Here is a 20,192-nt window from a genome sequence, read left to right as displayed (position 1 = left end):
ACTTAATATTTAAACAAGTGTCATGGCATCATGTCGCCTGCATCAGTTTAATGCTGCCCCCAGGTTTTGGCAGCATGAAACTGGGGACAGGTTCCCTTTAAGGGATCTGCTGATAAAGTCTAGGTACTAGATGCTAGAGTCCAGGCCTTGGTGGGTCAGGGGCAGCACGATGGGGGGCCCTACAATATTAGGCAGGTGGATTTACTGTGTTATATATAATGCATTTAAATAACGTAATCCTGCGTAGTTATAGGATTCCTTTAATTTGGCAATTGACATTACAGAAAATCGAATACTCCTGCACTTATTTTAAACATAAGAGACTATTCAATGCATTTTACATACTTATCCAAGATCGTCTGATAATGACCGTCAGTTCACACTGATGACACATTACAGGAAATATATATGTGTGTGTGTGTATATATATATATACAGTGGTCCCTCAAGTTACAATATTAATCGGTTCCAGGACGACCATTGTATGTTGAAACCATTGTATGTTGAGACCATAACTCTATGGAAACCTGGTAATTGGTTCTAAAGGCACCAAAATGTCATCCAAAAATAGAAAAAAGTGAGAAAAATAAGTAGATAACTAATATAGATAAAGCAAATCCTTCCATATAAAAGTAAGAAAGACCTGCTGGGAGCTGTAAATCGCTGTCTATGTCAGTGTTTCCCAAGCAGGGAGCCTCCAGCTGTTGCAAAACTACAACTCCCAAGCCTCCAGCTGTTGCAAAACTACAACTCCCAGCATGCCCGGACAGCCAAAGGCTGTCCGGGCATGCTGGGAGTTGTAGTTTTGCAACAGCTGGGGCCACCCTGCCTGGGAAACACTGGTCTATGTAGAGGACAGGAGCTTCTTCAGGGTCCTGTACAGTACACACAGTGTCCTAAAAATGTAATGGAATCGCCCTCACCTGGTGTCCAAAGGAGCAGCTAACCCTGGTACAGAACATGTAATACCTCCCTGTACTGTAGGGGGTGCTACCAGACACCAGTCAGTGCATACGCTTCAGTAATACAGGGGGTTTTTACCAGCGAATGCCCATTTTGATTGGTCGGTTCTTCCAGCCATTGGCAGGTATCACAGATCTGGACTCTCTGTAACATTGCATGTTGAGTCTGGTTTCAACTTAGGATGGTCCAGAAAAGAACATTGAAACTATTGTATGTTGAGGCCATTGTAAGTTGAGGGATCACTGTATACAGTATATATATATATATATATATATATATATTTCGAGTATATTTGATATAAAGTCAATATCTATGTAGAGACAAATGGAGCAGACATAAGTTCATAAACTGGCGATGGCCTCGTGGTCTTTACACAGGAGTGACAAATGATCTTGGTGCCTGTAGCTGAAGGCCTTGTTACAGGCGTCTCCCTCGGGTTCTGTTTGATTTGATGAGCCATAAGGTCAAGCAGAGAGAGTCGTCTTCAATCCAGATTCCAGTCACTTTCTGGCCAGTGGAATTTTCTCCATGGGAAAGTCATTGGCAATGTGCCGCTATACTCTGTTTGCCTTCTTTTTTCTCATCTCCTTTCTCATCGCCATTCTTTTTCGTCTTCAAGGATGAGGCAGTGAGGATAATGGATTTATAAAATGAATATCTTGATATTTCAGGAGGAACAATCCACATATCAGCATTCTCAATGTATATATATATATATATATATATATATATATATGTGTTCCAAATAACTTTCATATAGCTGAGCTGAAGATATTATGATAAAACAAGGTACACATGTTACTTGTATGCTAACTAAAAATATAGGATAGTTAAATCAACCATAACCTACCCCCTTATGGGAAGGTGTTTTTTTTTGTCTAGGGGACAATCTATCATGTTACTCTCAGGCTGCAGAGATTGCCCGGGACTTCTGTCTGACTGCCTGGCAGGTGCAGAGAATAGTAAGTGCAGGGTGTGAGGACAAAATATGAGGACATAAAGTTGTGATCAGTGTTGGGCGCGAATATTCGCAATGCGAATATTTATTGCAAATATCGCATATTCGCGAATATAGCGCTAAATATTCACAATTACGAATATTCACATTTTTTTTTCACAGTACACATCACAGTGATCACCCCTCTCTGCTTCCAGCTTATGGTGTAAACAAGGCTCCAATACTAGTTACTGTGTCAGACTACCGGGCGCGACCGAAAATTCGCATAAGCGAATATTCGCACAAATTGATCCCTCCCTTCTTTTAGCTCTTTTATCACACGATATTGCGCAGGCAGATGCGAATTTTATGGCGCATAGTAAAAAAAGGTCGTGAATATTGCAAATATGCGAATTTTGCGAATATATGACGAATATTCGTCCATATATTCACGAAATAACGCAAATTCGAATATGGCCTATGCCGCTAAACACTAGTTGCGATATTAGGACAGGATAAGAGGATGAGATATGAGTTTGAGATATGAGGTCGGGATATGAGGACATGATATGAGGATTGGATATGAGCAGGGCTCAAGTCCTGCAGGAACGCATGGAAACTGAGTTCCTGCACTTTTTCCACAGGAGGAACATCGTTCCTCTTAGCAAGAGTCCTACAGGACCAGCCATTATGTGGAAGAGTTCCCACACTTTTTTTTTTCCAGGACTTGACCCCTGGATATGAGGACATGATATGAAGACAGGATAATGAAGATTGGATGTGAGGACATGATATGAGGAGGGGATATGAGCACATGATATGAGGAGGGGATATCAGGACAGGATATGAGGACATGATATGAGGATTGGATATGAGGACATGATATGAGGAGGGGATAGGAGGACATGATATGAGGAGGGGATATGAGGACATGATATGAGGAGGGGATAGGAGGACATGATATGAGGATGGGATATGAGGACATGATATGAGGATTGGATATGAGGACATGATATGAGGAGGGGATAGGAGGACATGATATGAGGAGGGGATAGGAGGACATGATATGAGGAGGGGATAGGAGGACATGATATGAGGAGGGGATAGGAGGACATGATATGAGGATGGGATATGAGGACATGATATGAGGAGGGGATATGAGGACATGATATGAGGAGGGGATAGGAGGACATGATATGAGGATGGGATATGAGGACATGATATGAGGAGGGGATAGGAGGACATGATATGAGGATGGGATATGAGGACATGATATGAGGACATGATATGAGGATTGGATATGAGGACATGATATGAGGAGGGAATATAAGCATATGATAGGAGGAAGGGATATCAGTATAGGATATAAGGGGGGATATGAGGACATGATATGAGGAGGGGATATGAGGACATGATATGAGGAGGGGATAGGAGGACATGATATGAGGATGGGATATGAGGACATGATATGAGGATTGGATATGAGGACATGATATGAGGAGGGAATATAAGCATATGATAGGAGGAAGGGATATCAGGACAGGATATAAGGGGGATATGAGGATGGGATATGAGGGAAGAATATTAGGACATGATATGAGGACGGAATATGAGGATAAAAGCTCCATTGTTTCCTTTCCTCTCCCATAAGGTTTAGTTAGGAAGACCGGGCAAATAAGCTACTCATCTAGTCTTTCTAAAGTGTAAACTGCAGAAACAGCAGTCCCCAAATATACTTCTATCATGATGAGGGGTCGGCCAATAAGAGACAGACCAGCAAGGTCCCTGCAGATGTCTTTGTCGCCTATTTATGCTGATGGGCTGAATGTATTGTATATCTTGAGTTCATCAAAGCATATTGGGCAAGGGTGTAAATGCCAGCAGCTGTATATGGGCCTTAGAGATAGAGGGACAAGTCCTTTTTGGCCACCTTTGGGTGGTATTTCATACAAGACTTCCCCCACCAGATGAATTGCATTTCTTTCAATTGGTATGGGGAATTGACTTAAGGGTCACAGAACGAGCATGGAAGGGGAAACAAGTACAAGAGATTCTGTCCTGGGTAGCACAACCTGACACTGTAATGGGATAGCTATGGGATAGCTTGTTTAATATTGCCATAGGGCTCCCTCTCATCTGTGCCCACCACTAATGCAGAGAATGAGTTTGAGGTTGTAGGCCATTGGTTACACAATGTCACATTAAATGAATTTATAGCTGGCATTGACTTCATTTGACCACATGTCATTTTGTTGGTTCTTTTTCTTATTTTAGGTTTGTTTGCTTATATAGTAGCTTTTTTTTCATACATGGCAGCATTAGCTGCTTCTTATATATGTGGGGTTCAAGGCTGAAGAGTTCTTAATAGAAAGTAAACATTTTTTAAAAGGGGTACTCCGGCCTAAAGACATCTTATCCTCTATCCAAAGGATAATGGATAAGATGTCTGACCACGGGGGTCCCGCTGCTGGGGACCCCCGCTATCTTGCATTCAGCACCCACCTCGGAGAGCTACATGCCACGCTGCCTGCTCCGAATCTGCAACTGAGGAAGTGTGTAACTGAGGAAGGGTGATACAACACCCGAAACGCGTCTTGCTTTGATGTAGTCTGTTATTTTATTTTTGTTTATTTAATAAACAAGTTTTTATTGGATTAAGAGGATTCTCCTCACTTTTATTTTCTCCTCTGGAGATAGCGCCTAGTGGGGATAGTTTTTCAACCTCTCCTCTCTGTATCCTGAGGATAGGCCATAAATTAAAAAAAAGTTCCAGAAACCCCCGTATGTCAACACGCCTTAGTTAAAAGTTAGAATGAGAGTTGTGGGCAAACCCTGGTGGTGATTTTATCATATCTAAGCAGAAGGGACATAACTATAGGAGGAACAAGAGATGCCAGGGGCCCAATATCCTACAGATCACAGTACTATAAGTAGCATATGCTGGTTAAGGGGTTTTGGTCCGGATATACATTGGGGCCCAAGAGCGTAAAGTGTCTGGTGACCAAGTCACTGCTTTTCCTACGGTACAATAAATGAAAGCCCTCTAGCAGTTAACTTCTATTGATTTATATTCAATGTAATGTACACTTAGACCTTCATCATCTAGACTAATACTGAGGAGGAGGAGTAGCTGAATGTATTGATCAGTATTGATTGGTCATATAACAATGACAGAAATACTGCCAGCTTGGGATCAGATCTCACGAAGAAATCCTTCTGACCTTGAATAAAACATTTCCTCCTTTTTAAAAACCCAGAACGTGCGCTCATCTGTGCAGGGCAGGATTTACGTCCTGTGGGAAAAGGCATGTGAAATCTTATGTTTTATATGGAAATAGTCCATAGAATGAAGGTCAGGGCTAGGCGAGAAAATGTATCTGCTCCAAGATGTTGTCAGTCTTATCTGTATCAGTCAATGGACCTGATTTAATGAAAGAAAAATGGGCCTGGATGCCCACAGTAACTTAGTTTGTCTACAGGACAGTAACAAATGTGGTCACCAGGCTCCTTTTTCTCTGTGGAAATTAAATACATTGGGTCCACTGTCCAAAATGTGGGGGAGGGCACCAGTGGACATGTAGCAGACATGCCTAAGTCTGGATATTCCAGTAGGGACTCTGGATTCTTTCATAGGCTTTAACCTTATTTAAGGAGTATTCTGGTCTTCATAATGTAAGGAGGAACCAGCACGGCCTTTCTATGATTAGGTTTGAAGCCTTATGCGAGGGTCTATTATTCCGTTACATAAAATGTACATAAGATAATTATCTTGTCTGCCGGTGACTGTTGGAAGTAACTCCTCCATCATGAATCCCCAGACGCTACATCTTTACCCATCTGTGGTGGCCCAGTACAGGAGATGTTACCCCGTACCCTTGCTGTCCTGTCAGGCAGCCTCCTTCAGTGTCCCCAGGGCCCCTTGCACCTGTTTCCCCCCTGTACATATGTTCTGCAGTGTATTGTATTATAAAATGTGTTGTATCTTTAAGAGTTATGTCATGTGATTGTTACCCAGGAGGTACCAGTGACCAGGTGATCCCAAGAGTGACCTATGGGCTCCCTGCTAGTCTCCCCATATAATCCCTGGGTGGAGCTTCTCTCTCTCTTCTGCTGAGGTCCAGTGCAGTCTTGTCTAGTGTGCGTGTCCAGAGTGTTAGAGACCTCAAAGTCCAGTCCTGCAGCCACCATCAAGTCAAGTAAGATAAAGTCCAGTTCTGCTACAAGTCCCAGCAAGTCCTTAAGGTCTCTGCGTCACTGGTCACCTCCTTGGGCCCTGGCTGAACTGTATAGACTTTACCATCTGTCTATCCTCAGTAAAGCTACCGTTATCCATAACTTGGCGACATAGTCTTTATTGCCCCCGTGCCTAGCCCAGGATCCAGCGATATATCTTCGGGTGGTTTTAGGCTAAACCACGCCCTGGCATCACGAATACAAGGGTTTAATGCCATCTGCCCCTAGGGTAACAACATCTGCCCTCATCACACCCCTCTACCACACATCATGAGCACCAGACGTGATGTTTGCATTAAAAAAAATGAGAAAATCTGCAATTTATATGTGTTTCTAGTTAGCAATATCTCACTATTAATGTATGATACGCCACATGTCTAGGAATATTATCACCTCTTATGGTGACCAACTGTTTATGGACTGAAGTAGTCACTTTACTGAATGCAGTGAATTATTTTACGTTAATATCTTAAACAGAAGTTCATACCGCGTGTTTTATCCTCGGAGACATCTCCAGGGCTCGGAGGAGATTGCAGCTAGTGGTCAATTTAACCAGAAAAAAAGATTTACATAAAAAAATTGAATAACTAGTACCCGTGTAGAAAACATAACACCAAATACCCTGATAGGAAATAAGGTAAATAGAGGGCGGTCGTCTTTCAGGTAGAACAGAGATTAGCTACAAAAATAATGTTTTCCTCTGGAGGACCTAGCGCATCAATGCATTGATTTCATTAAGAGTTCTGTAATTCTTAATCTATCCTGCGGAGGTGCTGCAGGAAAACTGGACTCTTAGGGTCTTTTCACATGACGGAATTTCCGCTTACGGAATTCCATCTCAAATTAAAGCCAATAGACTTCTATGGGATTCCACACTTCCATTCACACTTCCCTACAAGGGAAGAGAAGTCTGCCATACTACTCAATCTTCTTCTCAATTAGAAATTTGAGTAAACATTTTTCTCTGCTCCAACACTCAAACCTTTCTTGGCTATAGGTGTAAAGATACCCATACATATGGAATAGCTGTCAAACAGCTACCTCACCCAATGCCTCCATACACATGAACGTTTGACTTGGCAGAGGGTTCATATGTTCTAATTGGAGACAGGAGGGGTAAGCCACAGCCAGACTCTCAAACCTGTGGCATCCCAATTGTTGGAAAACTGGAGCTACATGTTGGGGAACATTTCTCTAGGCAGTTAACCTACTTGTCCATTTTCCCCATTATTGTCCACCATAACTATATGTATATCTAAAAAACAAGCATATACTTCACTGACAACTGAATTGTAAGTTTCCAAAAATGTGAGTTTAAAGGGGTACTCCGGCCCTAAGACATCTTATCCCCTATCCAAAGGATAGGGGATAAGATGTCTCACTGCGGGGGTCCCGCCACTGGGGAACCCCGCAATCTTGTATTCGCCACCCACCTGTTTGAGCTGCACGCCGCAGTGCCAGCTCACAAACAGCCGGGTGTCACCCCACGCTATGCAAGTCTATAGGAGGGGGCGTGACTACCGTCACGCCCCCTCCCATAGACTTGCATAGCGGGGGCGGGGGGTGACGTCACACAGGGGCAGAGTCATGACGTCACGATACTCCGGCCCCGTGGTTACCACCCGGTTGTTTGTGAGCTGGCGCCGCGGCGAATACAAGATTGCGGGTGTCTCCAGTGGCGGGACCCCCATGCTCAGACATCTTATCCCCTATCCTTTGGATAGGGGATAAGATGTCTCAGGGCCGGAGTACCCCTTTAACAATAAGCCCTGGTGGCTACATTAAACACAATCTGAACCCCATAATGATGGTAACACCTAAGTAGGAGGGTGTACCATAACACAGAGGTGAAGGGAAAGCACACATTACCCACGGTAGGATATATTCTCCATTAACAAAATGTTTGAGGTCACCGAAATTCTCCCGTTGCTGCTGACGGCACCTGGGTATAAATACAGGGGTCAAGTCCTTGGGCCAAAAAAGTGCAGGAACTCACCCAAGATTTCCACCCATGGGCTGGCCCTGCTGAACTCCTGCTAATAGGAATGGTGTTCCTGCTCTGGAAAAAGTGCAGGAACTCAGTTCCCTCGCGTTCCTGCAGGACTTGAGCCCTGTATAAATACCTAACTGCTCTTTAAGAGAGTGCTAGGATATGTCATCAGTCGAAGGCCAAGGATATCCTATTTCCATCGACAAAACCGTGAAGGGAATTACAAATTGTAGCCTTGGCCACTGACCAAAAAATGATTCCGTGCTTATTTAATTATAGATTTATTCTTAATGCTTCAGTCATCCAATGAGCGGCCGATGCTCCTCTCTTATCTCCCGCTGCATTCTCATAAGTGTTCTTTTGGAACAATGATTTCTGCTGATGCTTTTCCAAGTTAAAAATAAATCATTTATTGGCCATCTAGAGATGAGCGCAGTGTGACAGGACATTTCACTTATCAGTCCCGATCAGGAGGAGAATGTCTGTCAAAGATGGCTGGAGGGAGTCATGGCTGGAGGTCACATCTCAAAAAATAAAAAATTCTGATAAGGGGAAATATTGGACATGCCAAGGAGAGAGCTCTTACATCCCTTTGGGCTTATGTGGTCCCATGTCTCAATGGTTTATGTCCCATGAAATGAGCAATAAACATGCACGCTGTGGCCGATGGTGAAGGAAATCCAATATTCTCTCCTGGGCTGTCAGTCCTAGAAAAGAAGGATGATCTTTGAAAGGACAGTCTCCCTTCATATGGAAATCTCTGACAAGGAAACAGTAGCTCCTGCCACCTATCCCGACTCATTGCTGAAATCTTAAAGGGGTATTCCGGGTAAAAACATTTTATCCCCTATCCAAAGGATAGGCCCCCGCGAGAATGCCAGTGCTGAATCACCAGTTTCGTAAACCTCCGAGTTTCTGGGACTGGGGACGTGACGTCACGCTACGCCCCCTCCATTCATGTCTATGGGAGGGGGCGTGACGACCGTCCGACAAGCACACACATAGACAGACACAGACAGACACACACATAGACAGACACACACATATAGACACACACACACATAGACAGACACACGCACACACACATAGACAGACACACATAGACACACTTACCTGGCAGCTTTCTTCCCTCCGGCAGCGGCCTTACGAGTGACGTCACTGACTTCCTCCTGCGCGGGTCTGCAGAGGGACGTCACATGCAAGACGTCCCTCATTGGACCTGGGCCGGCCGCCAGCACAGCTGCAAACGGGGGTCGTCGGAGCGAGGTAATGGGGTGCTAATGGATGGGAGCGAGCGCAGCTGAAGACGAGGGGGGCATCCCGGTCACTGAGCGGCATGGTGTCACCCCATCAGGCTGGTGTCGCCCGGTTCGGTCCGCACCCCAGCAGCTACGCCACTGGATTGGGGAGGGGAGTGACCCCGTCATGGCACATTTTCCCACGGACCGGGGCGGGCCGCCCCCCCCCCCACGGACCGGGGCGGGCCGCCCCCCCCCCCCCCCCTTGGTACGCCACTGCCTCCATGACCTCCACAGGAGTCGGACCCCCATGATCAGCTAGAAATCACCTATTTGCTTCCATTGATTCCAGTGGACTCTGTGTAATGCCTAACGACCCCTGTGGAGGAGTTATCTGCCCCCTTGTCCACCAGGGCTATACTATTTTATGAAGCTATGCAGTCTACCTGGTAATACCTTCATATGGATAGTCCAGCCATTTTGTAAAGCAGAAATGATCTACTAGAATTAAGGCATGCCTAGTTGAGCAAAGAGGTCTTGTAACCTTTAGGGGAGAGAAGCCATAGTCTAGCCTACTTTTCAATGTAAACTTTTCTTTACTCTGAGGTTTATTATTTTTCCTTGTTGTACATTAAACTCAGAACATTGCAGGTCAGTGTTACCAGAATGTCTTTTCTATTGTTTGTTTTTGCTTTTAGTCCTTTGCTAACACCAGATTTGCAGGACATACGGGTTTACAATAAACCGACTTATTTTACCATTATAAACATATCTGGATAGTTGAAACAGGGCAATGTTCTGCCAAATTCTAGAAGATCTGGAGATCAACAGTCTGTGTATTTTTGGCATCAGGGTAGAGTACGGATTCAGAAGTCTGAGGAGCAGTATTCTGCTGAAATATATATGTGGTGGCGGGGTGTGTGGTTCAGGGCAGATGTTGTTACCCTAGGGGCATGAAACCCTTGTATTCGTGACGCCAGGGCGTGGTTCAGCCTATAACCACCTGAAGGTATACTGCTGGATCTTGGGCTAGGCACGTGGGCAATAAAGACTCCGACACCAAGTTATGGACAACGGTAGCTTTACTAAGGGGAAGACAGATGGTAAAGTCTATACAGTTCAGCCAGGGCCCAAGGAGGTGACCAGTGATGCAGAGACCTTAAGGGCTTGCTGGGACTTGTAGTAGGACTGGACAATTGAATGCAGACCACGCTGACTTGACAGATGACAGGGACTGACTTGACTTGACTCCACCCATAACTCTTAAAGATACAACACATTTTATAATACAATACACTGCAGAACATATGTACAGGGGGGAAACAGGTGCAAGGGGCCCTGGGGACACTGAAGGAGCTGCCTGACAGGACAGCAAGGGTACTGGGCAACATCTCCCGTACTGGGCCACCACACATAACTCTGGATAATAAGTAATATCTGTATACACTGTCTTGCATGTTTTATGCTATTACTCTAGTCATATAGATCCTAAAAATTGTTAAGTCTTATACAAACAATATGCAAGATATAAATGGGTACATAGCTTTTCATCTTGCTTTCCTGTTTTAAAGCGGTCCTCCGGTGGAAAACAATTATTATTATTTTTTTTTTTTTTTAAATCAACTGGTGCCAGTAAGTTAAACAGATTTGTAAATTACTTTTATTTAAAATTTGTAATCCTTCCAGTACTTATCAGCTGCTGTATACTACAGAGGAAGTTGTATATATCTTTCCAGACTGACCACTGTGCTCTCTGCTGACACCTCTGTCAATGTCAGGAACTGTCCGGAGCAGGAGCAAATCCCCATAGCAAACCAGACAGTTCCTGACATGGAACATGAGGTGCTAGTAGAGAAAACTGTGGTCAGACAGAAAAGAAATTCAAAAAGAAAAGAACTTCCTCTGGAGCATACAGCAGCTGATAAGTACTGGAAAGATTAAGATTTTTAAATAAAAGTAATTTACAAATCTATATAATTTTCTGGCACCAGTTGATTTAAAAAATAGTACCCCTTTAACACTAAGGTTCTCATATTAGATGTTGGTGGAACCAGATGACATCTCTGGGGTAAACCTTTGTCTGAGAACTTATAGGTAGAAAACATACTCCAGATAGGATGTAGTTTTCCTATTTGACCCTATTAGGTCTCCTGGAAATAAGAAACATCATTCATTGAGTGACCCAAATGGGAATATTCTTGGGGCATCAGGATTGATATATTGGCCAAACATAATATACAGCAAAACCTCTTCAGAAGACCTCCACTTGGAGAAGGCAACCCCATTATCCAGACCAGATTTTGTGTGACAGAATATATGTAAATACAAGTCTGAATGTACCGGTAGTAAACCACCACTGGACTAGTAACAAGCAAGTCCACCATTAAACTTACAACTCTCCTTTTTCTTTTACTAGCCCTCACTGTGAAAGATGCAAATTCCCAGATACAGAACTGAAATGACTAAAAATACCAGAAAACAAGCAATACAGTTTTAACAACAGCACATGTATCTACAACTATGGCCAATAATAGAGGGAGGCTAAGCGGGAGCCCCTCCTGGACCCAGATTAGTGAAAGGGCTACTCTATTGCACCAGCATCTGGAACATTTAGTTCTGAATTATGGCACCCATCATTCAGAGCTAAATGTTCCGGACGCTGGGGCAATGGAGTAGCCCTTTCACTAATCTGGGTCCAGGAGGGGCTCCCGCTTCGGGGGTCGTGACGGCCACACTCCTCGTGACATCACGTAATGACACCTTAATGCAAGTCTACGTGAGGGGGGGGCAGCTGGGACCCCCGCGATCTCTGGGCAGCACCCGGCGTTTGTTTAGAACACTGGGTGCTGTCGGGGGTCGTGACGTCATGACCACGCCCCCTCAATTCAAGTCACGCCCCTCACATAGACTTGCATTGAGGGGGCGTGGCTTGACATCACACGGGGCGTGGTCATGATGTCACAAACCCCCGCCAGCACCCAGTGTTCCAAACGAACGCCGGGTGCTGCCCAGAGATCGCAAGGGTCCCAGCTGTGTCACGCCCCCTCCCATAGACTTGCATTGAGGGGCGTGGTGTGACATCACATGGGGCCTGGTCATGACGTCATGACCCCCGCCAGCACCCAGTGTTCTTAACAAACGCTGGGTGCTGCCCAGAGATCGTGGGGGTCCCAGCGTCAAGCCCCCTCCCATAGACTTGCATTGAGGAGGCATGGTGTGAAGTCACGAGGAGCATGGCCGTGATGTCACAACCTCCACAGTCCGCACTCAGCATTCGGAAGTAAATGGATGCTGGGGCAGTGGAGAACCCCTTTAAGTATGAGCACCTACAGCAAGACCCAGATTTAGGGGGAAGAGGACAATCCGTGGAAGGGGAAACAACCGGTTTTGGGAGAGCATGGGGATCATGAGTATCTATCTCAATTGACCCTAACCTACCCAAACCTTAACATTGGGTATTGGGAGAAAAGGGGGTAACAAGGAAGTAAAACTGAAGGTACAGCAGTCAGGTACTTTCTCAAACTGCTGCAATGTCCATTAGACGTAGCTGCTTGCACGCTCTAATACAATTCCAAAATTTTCAACGTTTCATACAAAAATTTCCATTTCAGGATGCATTCAATTGGTGGAAATACTGTAGATGCACCATAATCATACAAGTAGTACCAAGCATATGTAGCAAGGGCCATTAAAGTTTCCACAGGGGTTGTCCTCAAAATCCTGATTGCTAAATCAATCTCCAAATATTATGATACACCCCCTAATGTTCCAATACTGAGCAGATTCTAGAAAACCTGGACGACACATCTCGTGGGAGCCATGATGGCTTCCATTTTGAAAGTTACCTCACTTTTTTTTTTAATAGATCCTACAGCTGACAAATGTGGACAACTGTGTGCCAAAAATCCCCACCAAAACGCATCTTGGTGAGCAAGGTAAATGCTTGGAGAATGGCTACATTTAATAGGCAAATATATAAGTCATCGGGTTCATAATATACTAAAGACCTTATTGACCAGAAATAGACCAACGCTGATTTGCATGAGATGGCCTCATGACTTCATCATTGGCTACGAAAATGTCTTCGTGTTCTGCACGCATTTGCCTTCCTGATGAAATGATGTAGACCGCTACCAGGGGGATAAAAAATACATTTTCTATTTCTCTGTATACAAAAAAACAACAGCAGATCGTCACTGCAGCAGAACCACTTCTTGTCGTCATGGCAACTGAAATTCAAGCATTCCTTCCCCTCATCCTACCTCCCTCTTCTTCTGCTCTCCCCCCCCCTTCCCCGCCGCCTCTCTCCATGGACATGATTCAGCCACAGAGTCATCGTTCATGACTACCACATGCTCAGAGCACTTTCATGTCATCTAAGTTTTGCAACACCGAAGCGGAGAGATTCAAGGGACCGCCATATAGCGTCCAGCTTCCAATGGAGAATACCTATTTAGGTGGCCTTTCAAGAGGTTTTTATTAGGGATCGACCGATATAGTTTTTTTAGGGCCAATACCGATAATCGGTGGAGGTTAGGCCCATAGCCGATAACTTATACCGATATTCCGGTATAAGTTATCGGCTATTTATCCCCCCGCGACACCGCTGCAGATCATTGATTTAAAGCGGGCACTTTAAATCAATGAACTGCAGTGCCATAGATCACCGCCGCCACCCGCTTCTCTCCCCCTGCCTGTCCGGGGGTCCTGAGTCCTATCACCGCCACCCCCCACCGCCGCACCGCTCCCCCCACCGCCGCACCGCTTGCCCCACCTCCGCACCGCTCCGCGCCCCCTACCGCCCCGCCGCACCGCGTCGCACCCCCCACGCACCGTCATGGCCCCATTGCCTCCCCCATCCCCGGTTTTATAATTACCTGTTCCCGGGGCCCGGGGTCCACTTTACATCTGGCTCCGGTGGGTCCTCCTGAGCTGTCACTGTGCGCACTGACGGTGACGTCACGTCACGTCACTCGTCATTGCGCACCGCGTAACGCAGGACGCAGCAGGAGCCAGAAGTAGCGTGGACCTCGGGCCCCAGGAACAGGTAATTATAAAACCGGGGATGGGGGAGGCAATGGGAACATGGCGGTGCGGTGTGGCTGGTCGGGGGGGGGGGGCAGTGCGGTGGGAGCGGTGCGGGCGGCGGGGCATTATCGGCTTATCGGCAAGGTGATTGCCGATACCGACAATGCCCAAAATTGTGATTATCGGCCGATAATATCGGCCAAACCGATAATCGCTCGATCCCTAGTTTTTATATGCAGTGATGGTTCGGAAACTGGACAAATTGTTAACTTCACTTGTTGATGTTTGTTGAATCCATTGTGGTCTTCATCCTACTCAACCTACTGAATGTGGTCCAGGTTGTCATGTCATGATCCATCGGACTTCATGGGGTACATTTTCTTTTAAATCAACTGGGGACAGAAAGTTAAACAGATTTGTAAATTACTTCAATTAAAAAATCTTATTCCTTCCAGTACTTATCAGCTGCTGTATGCTCCACAGGAAGTTTTTTTTATTTTTTTTATTTCCTTTCTGTCTGACCACAGTGCTCTCTGCTGACACCCCTGTCCAGGTCAGGAACTGTCCAGAGCAGGAGAGGTTTTGCTATGCAAATTTGCTCCTAATCTGGACAGTTCCCTAAATGGACAGAGGTGTCAGCAGAGAGCACTGTGGTCAGGCAGAAAGAAAATTCAAAAAGAGAATAACTTCCTGTGGAGCATACAGCAGCTGATAAGTACTGGAAGGAATAAGATTTTTTTTTATAGAAGTAATTTACAAATCTGTTTAACTTTCTGGCACCAGTTGATTTAATAAATCCCACATTGGGATAAGTGGATCAAGTTCAGTGCAGCTTAGGCTGGGTTCACATATGTCCGGCATCCGGCCTAAATCTTGATGCAACTGATGACAACGTGCATCAGTTGTCATCAGTTGTATGGCATCTGGCGTCCATTGTTTCTGGCACCAGACTGGGGAACGCAGCAAGCTGTGTCCAACCATCCGGCATCAAAATTGGGACGCTGTATGATTGTGAACTGTCCCATTAAAATGAATGGGATCAGTTCTAGCATCAGTTTCCCTTCGGTGCACGCTGGACGGAAACTATGCCTGAAAGCCAATATATGTGAACCCAGCCTCAGACATCTCACATTTGGCTACACTGGGCCACGTTTGGACACGTTGAGAAGTCCGTCAGATTCCTTCATTCAATAAACCATCGTATTACAATTATCTACATCAGAGGTCACAAACTGTGGCCCTACGGATGTTGCAAAACTTCAATTCCCAGCATGCCTGGACAGTCGTTGCTAGAGAAGGAGGTGGTGAGTGTCCACGTGGGCCCACACAGACCCGACACTATGCTGGTAAGTGTTGTGGTCTTAAGTACTGTACTAGTACTATGAAAGAAACTTAGCTAATTTTTTTCATAAATGGCTCCCTGTCTGTCTCCAGGTTGGGTGTGGTTCTGCAGCTCAGTTCCATTGAAGTGAATGGAGCCAAGTTGTAATACCACACACAAACTGAAGACAGAGGTGGAGCTGTTTTTGAAAGAAATTATTTTTTTTTCTATTCCTGGATAACCCATTTAAAGGGGTTCTCCGGTGCTTACACATCTTATCGCGGGAGTCCCGCCGCTGGGAACGCCCATGATCATGCACGCGGCACCCTGTTTGTAATCAGTCCCTGTAGCATGTTCGCTCCGGGGACTGATTACAAACGGGGTGCCGCGTGCATGATCACGGGCGTCCCCAGCGGCAGGACTCCCGCAATCAGGCATCTTATCCCCTATCCTTTCGATAGGGGATAAGATGTGTAAGCACCGGAGAACCCCTTTAAGAGATGTGGAGAGCCCATAAGTGTTCTGCAGAAAGGCCCCAGCATAATCACCATGATATACATCGAAGGACTAAAGGCAGAGAGGAGGAGAACCAGAAAGCCTAAGTGGTGCTGAAAAGCAAGGTCTGAGTGCAACCTCCGTAAGCCAGATAGGTGGGTTAGAGGAGACACTGAGACTTTAGGAGCTATTTCTGGATTTGCCTATTGGAGTGGTCAGTGTGTTGGAGCGGACTGGTGGGCAAAAAGGTGCTGGAAAAGTCAAGTGTGATACTGGAGAACAAGTTACAGTGTAAGTCAACACTCCCTCCCCTGTATAACGAGAAGGTTCAAGCGTTGCTCTGTATACCTGAAGATAAAGGCGATCTGTGTTACAATTCTATTGCTGTCACGAGTTATTGTGAATGGTCCTTTAAAGGGAATGTACCATCTCTTAAAAAATAAGGCCTGAAGAACATACTCATGTTTTGTGCATCTTAAATTCAAGGTGCAAGTTGTGGCCGAGGGAAGTCAGGTTTCTGTGAAAGGTATCAACCAAGAGGAACCATTGAGGTGCCGGGTAAAACCTATTCTGAGTGACTGGTACAATCCAACAAGAGAAGCCTCCTAGATCCACAGCAGCACAGTAGAATGGGCAAGAGGCACCAGTCATTTTGGTGCAGACAGTTTCTGGTGGAACCTCATTCTAAAGGGAAACACTTTTACATACTAGGTTAGAACCCTCATTATCAACAGAAGCAGGGGTATAAGGGTGCAGGGGAAAAGAAAAGGTTAAAATAATATTTTGGATGGGATGATCATAAAAGGATGGTATAAATTGGGTTAATCTATTGGAGTCATGATATGAGTTCCCTTTAAAAGGACTAGAAGGAGAGGGTGGGTTTGGGTTGCCAGAAAGAGAGTGATACTGTGGCACTTTAGAGGCTCGGTCCTGCCTCCTGGACACCTGCACCCACCGAATAAAGTGGATGATAAAAGGCATCTGTGGATCAAGTACCACTGCATTCACATGTCTACTTTGCATTTCCTGTGATCAGTTCAACAGTGTGTGGTGGCCCAGTACAGGAGATGCACCCCTGTACCTTTTCTGCCCTGTCAGGTGGACTCTATTTTGTTGTCCCCTAAGTCCCCTCTCCCTTTGTATATGTTAAATGGTTAATCATATCTGGTAAGATCTATTGTAGTGTATATATCTTGTTATATGCCTTTAAGTACTGTTGTCATGTGTTGTAACCAAGGACCTATGGGATCCCTCCAGAGTCTCCCCTATATAAACCCTGAGAGGAGCTAGCTCACTCTCTTGTGTAGCTGCTGCTGAGGAACAGTGAGGTCAAGTCATGAGAGAGTTTCTGTTGTCCTGAGGAGGCCTAAAGCCTACCAAGCAGCCACGCATCCACAAATCCAGTACCTCACAGGTGAACGTGAAAGCAACATATGGGGTGAAGTCAGTCCTAGTCAAGTCATTCAAGATCAATCTGTATACAATCAGTGTGGGCCTGCAGCAAATTGTCCAAATCCACTATAAGTCCCAGCGAGCCCTAAAGTCTCTGAAGTCACTGATCACCTCCTTGGGCCTAACTGAGCTGTCAAGACTGTTACACCTGTCTACCCTCAGTAAAGCTGCCGTTGTTCCGTAACTTGGCGTCGGAGTCATTATTTGTCCCATGCATAGCCCAGGATCCAGTGGTATACCTTCAGGTGGTGAAGAGGTTAAACCACGCCCTGGTGTCACGAACACAAGGGATTAATGCCATTGGTCCCTAGGGTAATAATATCTGCCCTCATCACACCCTCACCACAAGTGTCTGTAGCTAATGTTGTGAATAGGAGCTGACAAATTACTTACTTTCTAGGACAGTAGTAAATAGGTGAGAACACGCCCCTTTTTCTGGCTGACCACATGACCACTCCCGGCCAGCCATGATCCTTTTTCGGATTTGTAGGTTTATTCTGGTACATTGTGTCACAAATTCTGGTGCAGACATTTTGGTGCACAACTCGACAAACGCAAGTCGGGTTCATAATAGTAAATCAGGGCCACTGTGTTGGTTCTAATCCTGGATTTCCCTAAAAATAATGATCAAAATATGACATTTGAACCCAGCTCTATGTTCTGACTGCCAAAGGTGATTGCCAAAAAGCCACTTGGCTTGGCCAGGGTATTTAGATACACAGGTTAGTGCAATAAACCCCTGTGTGAAAGAATACCATGCTACAGCTCTGGTGTAACAGGTAATTATGGGCACAAAACCACAACTTGGAGTGATTCCCTATGAAGTTATACTTACCTTCCCCACTCTGATGCCATCTGGTCCCCACTGATGTCATCTTCTTCCTGCTTCCAATAACATTTTGTGTGGGCAGGAACTGTCTAAATAGCCAATCCTTGCAACGATTTCTGTCCACACAAAACATGATCGGAAGCAGGAAGAATAGGACAGCAGCGAGGACCAGAAGACTTCTAAGTGGAATCGTCGAGGGAGCAGGGGAAGTGAGTATTACAAATTTTTTGTTTTTACTCCCAAAAAAAAACTACACTGTATTTTTCACAGTCTCCTTATGGTTTTCCATTATCTACAGTGGTCACTTACTGCACTTTAGCTATGAATAGAAATGGGCTCTCTTGACTGTTGGGCCCCTTGTTTGCCTGATACCCTTGTTTTGCTTCCATGGGGGAAGAAACTACAAAAGTCTGAATCTGGAAAAAATCATGGTACTTTCATTAAATGGGTACTCCGCCAAAAAACATCTTATCCCCTATCCAAAGGGGAAAAGATGTCTGATTGCAAGGGTTCCGCCACTGGGGACCCCTGTGATCTCCGGCGTGGCACCCCAGTCATCCGTACACGGAGCGAACTCCGATCCGTGCCGGATGAGTGGTTACTACAGCCGCCACGCACCCTCCATTCATGTCTATGGGAGGAGACGTGACGGCTACTACGTAGCCGTCACGCCCCCCTCCCATAGACATGAATGGAGGGGGTGTAGCGTGACGTCACAAACGTGGAAGCTGCAAGCTTCCATGTTCCCGACGTGGCAGCTGCAGGCGTGGGGGACGTGGGGGTCCTCACTGGTGGGACTTCCGCGATCAGGCATCTTATCCCCTATCCTTTGGATGGGGATCAGATGCTTTTCAGCGTTTTTCAGCCCCTTTAAAGGAGTTGTCCAGTGGGGAAAAATGTATCCCCTATCCTAAGGATAGGGGATAAGTTTGAGATCGCGGGGGGTCCAATCGCTGGGGCCCCTCGCAATCTCCTGTACGGGGCCCCGACAGTCCGCGGGAAGGGGGTGTGTTGACCACCCCACGAAGCAGCGGCTGACACGCCCCCTCAATACAATTCTATGGCAGAGCCGAAACGCTGCCTTTAGCAATCTCTGGCTCTGCCATAGAGTTGTATTGAGGGGGCATGTCGGCTGCCGCTTCGTGGGGTGGTCAACACGAGTTATCTGGTCAGCGAGATCGCAGGGGGTCCCAGTGGTCGGATCCTCCGCGATCTCAAACTTGTCCCTTATCCTTAAGATAGGGGATACGTTTTTCACCACTGGACTACCCCTTTAATGCTGCTATATTTTTGACAATTGTGAATATGTTTGCCCCAACAGGATGGTTGATAGACTCTGAGGATACCTGAGAAACTATGGGGCACTGGTGGGGGTGGGAGGGGTAGGATGCAGATAAAATTGGAAGTGACTGCATCTCCCACTGGTAGATCTGGGACATTAGGCAAAAGGCTGAGGGCACCTGCCCCTGGTCCTAGCAACACCACTGGTGTCTGTAGCGATTGGTGTCTATGCAGAGGAATACGTAAGTGTTACATGAATTATGAATGACGGATCAAATAAATATGTCATTTCAGTGGATAAGCAGATTGGCATAGTAACAACACACTATATGGATGTCCTATGGGGATCGGTAGCGGCTTCAGAAGAACGTGTTAATAATATATGCAAATTTTTGTGTTCCTCTTTCTCGCCACAAGAGAATCCA

The 20,192-nt window shown here is 45.7% G+C and overlaps 1 protein-coding gene and 1 long non-coding RNA gene across 6 annotated transcripts in view; one reads left to right on the top strand and one right to left on the bottom strand.

The window, feature by feature from the left end:
* The window catches only part of ATP2B3 (ATPase plasma membrane Ca2+ transporting 3), a 235,159-nt gene that overhangs the window by 48,899 nt on the left and 166,068 nt on the right, over positions 1–20,192 (top strand). The window lies entirely within an intron of this gene.
* Positions 1,372–20,192, bottom strand: part of LOC130291208 (uncharacterized) — an 88,008-nt gene continuing 69,187 nt past the window's right edge. The window contains exon 3 of the long non-coding RNA XR_008847821.1: positions 1,372–1,575. This is a non-coding gene — a long non-coding RNA (uncharacterized LOC130291208). The remainder of the gene's footprint in view (positions 1,576–20,192) is intronic.

The sequence above is a fragment of the Hyla sarda genome, chromosome 9 (genome assembly GCF_029499605.1).
Source record: "Hyla sarda isolate aHylSar1 chromosome 9, aHylSar1.hap1, whole genome shotgun sequence".
In the NCBI taxonomy this organism is placed as follows: domain Eukaryota; kingdom Metazoa; phylum Chordata; class Amphibia; order Anura; family Hylidae; genus Hyla; species Hyla sarda.
Note: the sequence above shows the minus strand (reverse complement) of the source record. Positions and strands in the feature narration are given on the sequence as shown.